This window comes from Rousettus aegyptiacus, unplaced genomic scaffold (assembly GCF_014176215.1).
Source record: "Rousettus aegyptiacus isolate mRouAeg1 unplaced genomic scaffold, mRouAeg1.p scaffold_m13_p_19, whole genome shotgun sequence".
NCBI lineage: Eukaryota > Metazoa > Chordata > Mammalia > Chiroptera > Pteropodidae > Rousettus > Rousettus aegyptiacus.
Window position 1 is genome coordinate 1,834,070 of NW_023416294.1, and position 13,160 is coordinate 1,847,229.

Sequence of the window (13,160 nt, forward strand, 5' to 3'; positions counted from 1 at the left end):
TTGACCTCTGCAGGACTGGATATTGGTCAGTCATATGGGTAGTCAACCATGCTACATGACAGATCCCAACTATAAATCATGGATGCAAAGACTCAGGTAAGTTTCCCTACTAGGCAATTTTCATGAGAATCATCATATATAAGACCTTGGAAAATTAAACTCTGTTCATATGACTATTGAGAAAACAGTAAGCTTGTACCTAGTGTCTCCTGGATCCTGCCACATTCATAATTTTCCTTTATTGATCTTAATTTATAACTTTTCACTGTAAGAAACTTTTAAGTGCAAGCGGGAGAAGTGCTCATTTCTCCAAAATGTCTTAAGTCTGTGGAACAGAATATTTAACTAAGATAGACTAACTGCCTCTCCAACTTTTGACTTGGATAAAGAAGATGCAAATCAATTGTATTCTCATGTAACTTGGCATGACCAATTATCATAAATTAAACTTTTATTTGTAATTGTATTCTTATACACTGAGTATTTAAAGTATGCATTTTAGAAAAACAAAACAAAAAAGAAATTGTGGGTGAAACTCCTTTGAGAGAGCTCCAGCATGCCACAAAGAGAAGGGACATGCAGAGTCTTGGTACTCAAACTATTGATTCATAAAAATTAAAGAAAAAAAAAAACAGGAAAATTAGCAAAAAAAAAAAAAAAAAAAATCCCAGTTAAAAAGAAAATGGAAGCATATATCTTCAGGATTTTAAAATAAAAAGCAGTTGAAAGATCTAACTTTGAGAAGATCTTGATTCCCTCATAACCTCTGACTTTGTAATTGGTGTTTTCCTCCTAAAGACCAAATCATTTCTGTTTCATTCATTGTAACAGATGACTTAGCAAATGTAATACTACAGCCTGCTAAAAATGGATCTAGGTTTCATAGCTGATTTCTCAACAGAAACTTTGCAGGCCAGAAGGGATTGGCAAGAAATATTCAAAGTAATGAAAAGCAAGGACCTATAACCAAGATTTCTCTACCTAGCAAGGCTATAATTTAGAATCGAAGAACAGGTAAACAGCTTCCCAGACTAGATGAAGCTAAAGGAGTTCATCACCACCAAACTAGTATTACAGGAAATGTTGGAGGTACTTCTTTAAGAAGAAGAAGAAAAATAAAATATATAAATAATAAAATGGCAATTACTGCATATCTAGCAACAATTCATTTAAATGTAAATGGATTAAATGCAACGATGAAAAGATACGGGGTGGCTGAATGGATAGGAAAAAAAGACTCTTACATATGCTGCCTACAACGGATTCACTTCAGATAAAAATACACAGAAATTGAAGGTAAATGGATGGAAAAAGATATTTCATGAAAATGAAAACAAAACAAAACAAAACAAAAAGCTGGGTAGCAATACTTAGACCAGGCAAAAGACTATAACACGAGACAAACAAGGACTCATAAATCCCACTCCTGGAGTGTCCAAGAGGAATTTATGAATTTGAACTCAAAGGCAAGGAAAGTAAAAACAAATACAAATAAAAGAGACTATATCTAGTGAAGAAGATTCTGCACAGCAGAAAAAACCATCAACAAAACAAAGAGGTAACCAACTGAATGAGAGAAGATATTGGCAAACAAAGCCTCCAAGAAGGGGCTAGTATCCAAAACATGCCAATAATTCATACAAATCAGAAAAAAAAAAATCAGTTAAAAATGCGTAGAGGACCTAAACAGAAACATCTACCAAGAAGACATACAAAGATACAACAGACATATGAAAAGATGTACAACTTCATTACCTATTAGAGAAATGCAAATCAAAACCACAGTCACAAGAGATGAAATGCTGCCATTTGCGACAACATGGATGGATCTTGAGATTATCATGCTAAGCAAATTGAGTCAGACAAAAAAACCGAGATCCATATGATTTCACTCATATATGGGATATAAAACTTAAGGAACAAACAAACAGAGACTGATGGACACAGGTAGCAATTTAGTGGTTACCAGATGGAAAGGAGGATGGTGAGGGAGGGAGACAGGGATAAAGAGGGTCAAGTATATGGTGACAGAAGGCAATTTAACTTTGGGTGGTGAAAACAATGCAAAATATATATACATATATATATAATATAGATATAGATACACACACATGACGTATTATTAAATTGTACATGTGTAACCTATGTAATTTTATTAATATCACCCTAATAAATTTAATTTTTAAAATTAAAAGTAAATAAAAAATTCAACTCAAGAAACAATGACAAGAAAGTTCTTTGGGTGATGAAAATGTTTTGTCTTTACGTGGTGAGAACATGGTTATGGACATATATAGAAATCCATCTGGATCTCGGCCTAGGATTTGTGCATTTTACTGTAACAAAATTATAACTGTATTTTTAAAATTACACCTCAATCAACATTGTGAGTGAAATAATAAATCTAAGCAAACGTAAATACCTACTAAAGCTGATAGGGGAATTTATTATAGATGTATCAGGCTGGCATTACTGGAGCCCCCTGATAACTCTTATTATCAGTATAAGTGAAACAATCTGACTTTTTAGGTTGTTTATGTTATTATAGGAAACTATGTGACATAATGTTAAGATATAATAAATAGAATGCAGAACCCCTATAAAATAATTTTTGGGAAAATAACTGAAGTTGAACCTAATGAAGCCTCTAGTTACAATTATCCAATTACTAGTAATCCCAAGAGAGGGAGCATGGTAAATAACAACAAAAGGATATAAAAAGCTAAAATCAGAAATGCAGAAATAAGGGAGCATCTTCTCATATAAAGCCAGAAATGTCTTCACTCAGTTATTTTTTTTTAATTTTTTAATTTTTAATTTATTTTCTTAGGGGAGACAACCCTTGATTGACCTCACAGATTGCAAAGACCTTGTCAGCTCACAATCCGTTATTTTTTATTTTTTATTCCTACAGTGCCCAGTAGTCCTAGATGGTCTCCCATCCAAGTTCTAACCAGGCCCAACCCTGCTTAGCCTCCGAGATCAGACATGGGGCTTGCTGAGGGTGGCATGGCCGTAGACTACACTCAGTTCTTAACATTTTTATAAGTTCTTATACATATCTGAGAATTATTTTTAAATATATGGGTATCATCTGAAATATTTCCGTAAATTTCTGGATCAAGAATAGGAAATGATTATGATTTAAACTGGGAAGGCTCTAAAAAAAATAATGAATCTTAAAGACAATTAAAGGTTATCTGGTCCCACCTTTTCTCTATTTAGCTATTTTGTAACTGATTCTAACTTGTAACTATCACTTTCCTCAAAGTCCAAGTCAAATCAAAACACAGCAATAAGAAAGGTGCTTGCTATAAATGTTAGCAAAAAATTGACTTGGCGCAGTTTCTTTTTCTTCCTGAGACCTGGTATTCTTTCATTGGCAAATGAGACAATAAGTAAGACTCATAAAAATTAAATTAAAAGGTATGGTTTTCTTAAAGCAGGAATAAATAAAGCCAGACATGAAGTAGATGACATAGCAATTAATAACTAGTTCTAGTTGAGAGTACTTTTTTATTCTTATGTTTTGCCTGCTGATTTTGGCTAATATTGTCCTAACTATTTTTTATTTTTCATATTTCAGTTCTTTCTCTCAAAGCTCAATATTCTTTCCAATGCCCAAAGAAAATTAAGGCCATCCTCCAAAGGAAATAGAGTCACATTCTTGTGTTTGTGGTGGTGGCGGGGAAAGAGAAACAGGGGGAAGGCACAGAATATATTTACTTTACATAAGAACTTGAGAAAAATAATCAAAAAACATATAAAAATGATTTTCTCTAAAGAGTAAAAGATTGAGAACAAGATGGGAGCAAAATTTTTCACTCTAACTTTTCATGTTGCTTTTAAATGCTATTAATGTATTCCTAATTAAAATATTTTTGTTTTAATTTGGCAGATCTGAACATGGTGATATCAAGTGTTTTTTTAAATGTCAACTTTAAAAGAGGATGAAAACTATATAAAATATCAATCACTCAAGATATATATAGGCTCTACCATGAAGAGGCACTAGAGGCTGGCAGAAAAAGAACATATTCTTCCCTAAGTTTCCTTATGAATTTCCATCAGCTTCTTATTCCTATGGGAACAAAAATGTTTCTTTACCCTAGAAATAACAATTCCTCTCCTTGGCAGTAGTTGAAACTACTGTACACGTTTTCCAAAAATCAGAACCAGCCTCATCTAATTTCCAGAGCCATTGCAACAGCCAAACAGTGCTCAGTTTTCACTCTGTGGGGCCCTTAGTCTCAAGCTGTAATTATTCCAACGTCTTTAATTCATTTCCTTTCCCTAGAAAAGCAAACCTAGTTGCTGCTTCCCCATTAAACTTCCTTCCATTAAACTTGAGTTCACATTTTATCTTTTTGCATGCCTACTGTATAACTTTATATCTAGGTAAACTTTTTTTTAACTGTTTCTGTTCCAATAGTTAAATATTTATGAAATGCACTTCAGTTGATGTCAAAGAATTTTACTTTCTTGGCATTTCTGGCTTATCACATAGATGTCAAAAGAGACACAGCTCATGGCCTTGTAAAGAGCCCATGATGATGAGAGACCCTGAATTGTCACCTTCATAAGAAAATCTACCTCTAGGGAATAATTTTTCTGATTGGAAAAAATAAGATTGTCAAGAATTGAACTTAGGACTGTCTACATTTAATGACATAATTGTCATCAAAGCCTAGAGCTAACTTCAAAGATTAAGGATGTAGTATTTAATTATTGGGGGTACATCTCTTTTTTTGATCCTCAGATGTTTCATATTTAAATGATTATCTCACAGACCACCCAGAAATTATTTTTGGTTGGGAGTTATTAATCGATATATATAAAACATCTGCTTAATTATTGCCAGTATTTACCCAAAACATTTTCTTAATTATACATTTAGCTAAAACAGGATGAACCATTAGTAATGTTATTTCATAATCATTACTTGAAATTTTTTTTTTTGCTTCTTTAGTAGCTGTGTTTGCAAGTGGGCAAGGAAGGCTAGAGCTGGGCTCAGATATCATTTCCTTGAGAGACTAGGTGGGGTAGAAAAGTAGGAGACAAAGAGCAACTACTAGGGAAGGTATTCCTGAACAGCAAGAATAATGTGGATTATGTATTAGTTTTCTATTTCTGTGTATCAAAATGGCATAAAGTTAGTGACTTAAAAACACAGCTATCTATTAGCTATAAGTCACAAGTTTAGGTACAGGTTGGCAGAACCCTCTTCTCAAGATCTTACAGGCTCATTGACAAAAACAAAATGCACTTAATTTTAATCATATAAAACCAAACATAATTTAAAGCATGGAGAGGGATTACATTCAGCTACAAGTAACAGGAAACAGCTATACTCTTCCTGACCAGATTGCTGACCAGATGTCATGCACAATAAGGAAAACATACTCACTAGTACTTGATAACAGAACTGTTTTCCTTATTGAGCATGACATCTACAATGGTGCCATCAAAAAGGACATAGTGTTTTCTGCTGTATGTGTAGTGGCTGCTATGACTGCTTTGACTTGATCCTTCTGTGCGAGAGAAATCTGGTCAGGAAGAGGATAGCTGTTTCCTGTTACTTATACTTTTTTCATAATTTTTAAATAAATTTTCAATATTTTTCAAAATTTATTTTTCAAAATTTCTTAACTAGTGTATAAGCTATGTGCTAACAAATATTGTTTTTCATTTTCTGAGAAGATATGTTAAAGTGTCTCATTAAAATAATGAATTTTCAAATAAACTGTGTGATTCTCTTCAATTAATCAATATAGGCTCAAATCAGGGTGTTAGCTAGATTGAATTTCTTTTTGAAGGCTCTGGGGCAGAACTTACAGGGCACTGAAGTCTTTGGTGAAATTCTTTCCTTGTAGTTTATGACAGATGTCACCATTTCTTTGGTAGTAGTCAACAGGGGGCCAGTTTCAGCTCCTAGAGGCCATCCAAATTCCTTAACTTTTACATTTTTCGAGCTAGTAATGGAGAACATCTTTTGTGTTAAATGCTCTCATACTTTAAAATTTTCACCGGGAATAACCCATTTTAAAGTAACTTATTTGATCAAAATCACCAAGAATAACTTCCTTTTTTAGGGCCACTTGCTTTGTGACTGTCATTGTATTTGCAAAAAAATCTTCAAAGCAGCATCTAGAAAATTATTTGACTCAATGACTGATGAAAGTTGTAGTGATTAATTTTATGTGTCATCTTAGCTTGGCCATGGAATTCAGATATGCAATCAAGCATTATTCCTGGTGTTTCTGTGAGGGTGCTTTTGAATGAGATTTATACTTACATTAGTGAAATTTGAGTAAAGAATATTGACCTCCATAATGTGGATGAGCTTCACCAAATTGTTTGAAAGCCTACAAAGAACAAAAGACTTACCTCCTCTGAGCAAGAGTGAAAGCTGCAGCAATGGTCTTGGATGTGAACTACATCAGTTCTTCTCTGGGTCTCCAACCTCTCAGCCCACAGTGCAGCCAGCCTACAAAATTGAGTGAGCCAACTCCTTAAATATATCTATACACAAACACACACATTCGCACTTACCCACCCATCCTTATTGGTTTTGTTTCTCTGGAGAACCTTGGCTAATATACAGAGCAATAGGTATACCAAGGGCCAAGACATTGGGGACCATCCCAGACTTTTGTCTACCATGGGCTGTATACCAGAGGCACTGAATAGTGTGCTGAATTAGAGGGAATAACAGGCATTCTAGTTGGCTGGAAAAATGACATTAGGAACATTTTATGTAACTTAAGAGTAGTAGTTTCTCAAAGCGTTTTTTGGGATTCAAGACCTTTAAAGAGTTTGTAGAGTTTATATCCAAAAAGTTCATATGGAATTTATATCAAAATCATTTTTCATAATTATTCTGAAAAGTCATATGCCCATTAAATTTGTATTCTGATCTTATAAGTAGTTTTGTGTTAATAAGACAGAACTGTTTTGTGTTAATAGACTATATATTAAGGCTAACAGATGGAGTCATTGAAAAGAAAGCAAAACAAATAGAATGAGATAAAGAGCTTGGATTTATGAACTTTAATGCCACTTAATGTCATTTAGTATTTTAATTTAAAACTCTTCTTTTCTTAGGGCATTAACTGAGCAGAAGATGTTAAAATTGGGAAATTTTATATTCTAGTCCCTCCCTGGCGACAAGGTAGTCATCATTGGTTAGGTCCCTGAAGCACAAGAAAATAGTTTAGTGTGGTCAATTTGATTTAATAAGGCTAATTAGAACTGCTTATGGGGAGTATAACTTAGAGATTAAATCGTGAAATTGTCATGTGTGGCTGCTATGACATGCAAAAAAAAAAAAGAAAAAGACAAATTTATGACTGAAATCAAGACAACCACTTGGGAAACTATTTGGCACTATTCAGTAAAGATCAACATATGCATACTGAAAAAAAATAAAAAGCTAGGAATTGTATTCATAGGATTATGCCTAACAGAAATAATGACATATGTGCCTCAAAATATTTTGAAAGTTTTTTTGTTTACAGTGACTTTTTTCATAAAAGTTCCAATTGAAAAAAATCTCAATATAGATTAACAGGAGTCACATAGATTCCTACATATAGATATGTCTATATAATGTAATATTCATGCTACAGAAGTAAAAGTCTGACATAACATTGAGTGAAGGGTCAAAACCAAGTTTAGATCTTGTATGATTGATCCTATTTTTATCAAGTTCTAATCATGTAAAACCAGTGTATACTGATACAGGTAAGAGTCATTGGTACTTCAGGGGATTGGATGTGAACAATTAATAGAAAGGTGTGTTTCTGAGGTATTACTAATGTTTAATGGAAGGGGCAGTTCACGGTTTTTGCACCCGTTACTTCGAGCGGGATCATGGCGTCTAAGTCAGAGATCAGCTTCCGGTTCTGAGTACAGAATTCTTCACAGTTCTGGAGAAGAGAGTGCATGGGGGAGGGGAGAAGAAGAAAGACGTGCTAAGGGTCAGGGCATGCGCAGAAGGAGGAGGACTGAGGGGCGGGACTTAAAGGGGCGGAGTTCTCGCGCTTGTGGGTGGCGCTAGGGCTGGTGGGAGTCTACGCAGCTGCGATAGTCACTGGGCTGACGGTTTTTTTTTTTTTTGGTTTGCGGGATCCGCCATATTTGAAGAGGAAAGGCCTAGGCGACTGCTGAGCCCCAACTTCCCCTTACCCCGCCCTTTGGGGGCTCAATTGAGTCCAACCTCTTCCAGCTTCACCCAGTTTACCAGGTTTTGAAGAACTTGTTCCTGCTACTGCTGCCTTTACCTCACAGGAGGCGGCCCCGTAGTCCTCTTGGTTGTTGGTGTCGGCCGCCGGAGCTAGCGTTAAGTCGCAACGGACAGACCAGGCCGGGATCTGCGAAACTACTGTTGCCGGGAGGTCTAAGAGGAGGTGACACAGTAGAAACGCACCACGTGTGACCAACGTTAGCGAAGAATCGTAGGCCGAGTAAAAACAGGTAAGAGGGCCACCGCGTGCCAAGGTGGACGGAGTGAGCGCAATGTCCTTAACATTACGCCGGCACTCCCGAGCCTCGCCGTCGTAATTTTTTGTTTTTGTTTGTGACTTGGGCCTGAATTTGGTTGTTGCCGTGTGATGAATAGTCGGCAGTTTCTTTTCATAATCAACTGGATCTGAGACAGTAATAGGGTAGATACATGTCAGTGTTTAGTAAGTTTTCCTACTGTGCCAGGAGCAGATTGACCGTCCCCTCATATGTCTTAGTCGTGCTGGTAGGTTGCACTCGGCTCTAATGGTTGCCGAGCCCGCGCTCTAGGAACATATTTTTGAGTGTAGAGGAAAATGGCTGACGGTTCTGTCTCTTCTGCGCTGACCTATGTAGTCCCAAGATTAACCACTCCATGTTTCGGTCACCAGAGGACCCTTCGTGGATCTCCTGGTTGGCTTGTCTCCAGATACCGCTAATGAGGTGGACTGATTTGAAACAGAACTAGGCCCCATTTGACATTTGTGCACTTCCCACGATAGCCTGGCAGTCTAAAAGTTTTTGCCCTCTTGTACCTCTTCAGCTTGCTCAGGCCTCAGTGACAGAGAAATATGTTTCAGTGAAAAAATCGTTTCTAATTAGTTTTTTCACATTTCTGTTATCGCGTTCGATTTTGCTGGTAGTAAAATCTCATTCTTGAGATACGATGCCTTAGCTTTCATATATGTATTTTTAAATTGCTATAAAATATTAGAGCTATGGAGAAGATTTTATGTAATTGCATGGAATTCTGTGGAAGCTAACATTTACTTACGGATTTTTTAAAAAGAGCATTTATGCTATTCTGTGGTATTTTGTTATGACCATATTTGAATTTACCACTATGCACATTCTTCTGCAGGTGTTTGAATATTTCAGCATAGTTTTTTGAACTTAATTGGGCTAATTGTAGATATGCGTTAAATGTTCATGCTGTATTTCTTAAGGAGGATGCTTTCTTCTCTTACCATTAAACATGTTCATTCTCTAAATCCACATAAATAACATTTGTATACTTTCGTTTTTAAAAAAATTTTGCAGTTATTAGCAAATTGAACAGATTTTTTTGAGGGGACGGGCGCTTTTCATGAGAAGTAATATTGTCAGAAGTACTTACCCATAAGTTGGTTGCCTGTCTTAAACTACATATTTGAATTTGTAATAGACCAACCGTGAACTACATTTTCCTTGTTCTCCTGATTTAATCAACTGCCATTTAACTTCTAGAAGTGGGAAAATTGTTTTCAGACTCCTTACCAACGAGTCAGCATTTGTTTTTTCAGTTTAAAAACTCATTCGTGTTGTTTTAATATTTATGTTTGAAACTTTATTGTTTCAGTGTTTAGGAGAAGTGAAAGCCTTGAGTAGTTACAGTTTAAGGGTTACCTCAGAATGTGTTTTACTTAACACCTAAAAATAAGATTTTTAGATAATTTTAAAAATTCTTTCTTATACAGTTTTAACATGAATGTTTACCTTATCTCAGTGTTTTAGTATTTCTTTTGTTGGTTGGGCCTAATAAAATTTGATGTTTTTTCTAAACTTGGAGGGAATTGTTATAGCTTACAGCAAAACATTACATTTGAAAATCTGAGTTCTAAAGAAAATTTTGAAGGGTAGATTTTACCTTACACCATGTTATTGGATAGAAATGGTCAAGTAGGATTTACCATGGGTCTTTTTTCTCATGATTTTGAAATGCATTTTGAGTATAAGTAACATAAGACACTTTTCATTGATACCTCCTAATAGATAATTTTTCTTTGATGAGGTGTGTATCGTAATAAAATTTCAACATTTAATCATTGTGTAGCTGGGGAATGAAGTTTCTCTCTTTAATGTTTTTTATTCGTTTTAGCATTTCAGTGTGGAAACCACTTTGTTTAAGCCAAATTAAACATAATTATGTCAGATGTAGACTTTTTCTTTTTTCACTGTGTATTCAAAAAGGACTGGTACTTTAAAGCTGGAAAAACAGTTGCATCTTTTGGTTATCAGGTAAATTAACTTTTAACAGTTTCATTTAGTTGTAATTCTGTGTACAGTTACACAGTCTTTAGTACATTTATGTACTTGTGAAAACAGTAACCTTAACCAGATTTTGAATATTTTTGTCACTTTAGTTCCTTCTGCATGTTTACAGTCATTTTCCCCAGGCAATTTCTAATTATGTTTATCATTGTAGGTTTACCTATCTTGGATGTTCACATAATCGATTCATACAATATGTACATAGCATTTATATCTGGCTTTTTTCACTTAGATAATGTTTTGGGACTTATATTGTTATATGGTTCTTATAATATGAACTTCAGTAAAGCTATTAGCACTAATTTACAAGTCTTTCTGTGTGAACAGTGCATATGTTTTATTTGTGTTGGATAGGAAGAGAATTGTTGGATTATACTGTAAATTGATATTTAACTTAAGAAATTGCCAGATTGTTTTCAGAGTTTTTGAACCAATTATGTTCTTATCAGCAATTTATGAGATATTCAGTTCCTCTAATTTCTGACATTTTTATACTAATTCTGGTAGGTTTTCAGTGATATTGTGGTTTTAATTTGCTTTTCCCTTAAGATTAACAATGTTGAGCACATTGTGACGTGCTTACTGGTAGTTTGTAAATCTTTGGTGTAAATCTAGACTGCCCATTTTTAAAATCAGGTTTTTTTTTAAAAAAGAAAAACATTGTCTTCTGTTAAGGTTGTATATTTTTATCTGATAGATGTTCTGCAATGTGTTCTCATAGTTTATCCTCTTTTTTTTTTTTAAATAACTTTTAAATCGTATAATATATTGGTTTCAGATATACAAAATAGTGGTTAGACATTTGTATAACTTATGAAGTGATCCCCCAAATAAATTTAATATCCACCTGACTGTAGTCTCTGTGCTGTACTTTACATCCCAGTTGACTATATTCCCTTTGCTGTACTTTACTTGTAAGTACAATTCGTACTTCTTAATGCCTTCCTCTTTTTCACCCAGCTCTGACCCCTCCTTTCACCTGCAGCTACTAAAATGTTCTCTGTAGCTATGAATTTGTTTCTGTTTTGTTTGATTTTTTTGTAATCTGTAAAATGCTTTTAGGTAATAAGGTCATTTTTACTGTGTTGATTCTTCCAATCCAAGAACATGAAATATCTTTCCATTTCTTTGTATCTTCTTCGATTTCTTTAAATAGGGTCTTGTGGTTTTCATTATATACGTTCTTCACATATTTTGTTAAATTTAATTGCAAAAGGAATTATTTTTCACACTTTTTCTGACACTTCATTATTAGAGTATAGGAACACTGTGGATTTTTGAATGTTGATTTTGTGTCCAGAGACTTTACTGTATTTGCTTATTGTTTCTAGTGTTCTTGTGGAGTCTAGGATTTCTATATAGAGAATCATATCATCCACAAATAGTGACAGTTTAACTTCTTCATTTTCTGTTTTATGTCTTTCTCTTGTCTGATAAACTCGATAGGCCCTGCAATGTTATATTGAATAACAGTGGCCATAGTGGACAGCCTTGCCTTGTTCCGACCTTAAAGGGAAGGTTTTTAGTTTTTCACCATGAAGTATAATGTTGGTTGAGGGTTTGTCATAGATGGCCTTTATTATGTTAAGGTGCTTTCCTTCATTGCTGATTTTGTTGAGTGTTTTGATCATAAACGGATACTGTATCTTGCTGAAGGCTTTTTCTACATTTGTTGATAAGATCATATGATTCTTATTTTCTAATTTGTTTATGTAGTGTATCACATTAATTGATTTGTGTAAATTAAACCATCCCTGTGCCTTTGGGCTGAAGCCCACTTGATCATGGTGTACAACTTTTTAATATGTTGCTGTATTCAGTTCTCTAGTATCTTACTTAGAATTTTTATATCTGTGTTCATGGAAGATAGTGGTCTGTAGTTTTCTTTTTTTGTCTTAGCTTATCCAGGTTTTGGTATCAAGATAATATTGGCCTCATAAAATGAGTTGGGAGGTATTGGTTCCTCTTCAATTTTCTGGATTTTGAAGAGACTGGATATTAAATCTTCTGTAAATGTTTAGTAGAATTCACTGGTGAAGCCATCCGTTCCTGGAGTTCTACTTTTTGGTAGGTTTTTGATGATTGTTTCCATTTACATATTGCTGATCAGTTTGTGTAGACTTTCCAGTTCTTGATTCAGTCTAGGAAGATTATATTTTGTTAAGTACAAGGCCATTTCTTCTAGGTTATTATATTTGGTGTTATATACTTTTTCATAATATTTTTGTATGATCTTTTGTATTTCTGTGATATAAGTCATAATTTTTCCTCTTTCATTCCTAATTTTGTTTGTGTCCTTTTTCTTTTTTCTTTAGTGAGTCTAAGCAGAGGATTGTCAATTTTATTAACCTTTTCAAAGAACCAGCTCTTTGTTGCATTTATTTTTTTCCTTTTTTTTTTTTTGTTGTTTCAATTTCATTTATTTCTGCTCTAATTTTGATGATTTCTTTCCTGTGACTTTAGGCTCTATTCTTCCTTTTCTAGTTTTGTAAAATGAAGCATCAGGTTGTTTATTTGGGCTCATTCTTGTTTTTGGAGGTAGGCCTGTAATGATGTGAACTTTCCTGTTATGACTGCTATTGCTGTGTCCCAAAAGTTTTGATATGCTATGTATAATTATCAGTCAT

General features: G+C 34.4%; 1 protein-coding gene across 4 annotated transcripts in view; it reads left to right on the forward strand.

Moving 5' to 3' along the window:
* Positions 1-8,093: 8,093 nt before the first annotated feature.
* The window catches only part of LOC107502038 (probable ubiquitin carboxyl-terminal hydrolase FAF-X), a 144,316-nt gene continuing 139,249 nt past the window's right edge, over positions 8,094-13,160 (forward strand). For all 4 annotated transcript variants that reach the window (XM_036235673.1, XM_036235675.1, XM_036235674.1 and 1 more), the window contains exon 1: positions 8,094-8,475. The gene's annotated coding sequence lies outside the window, so the exon portion shown is untranslated. The remainder of the gene's footprint in view (positions 8,476-13,160) is intronic.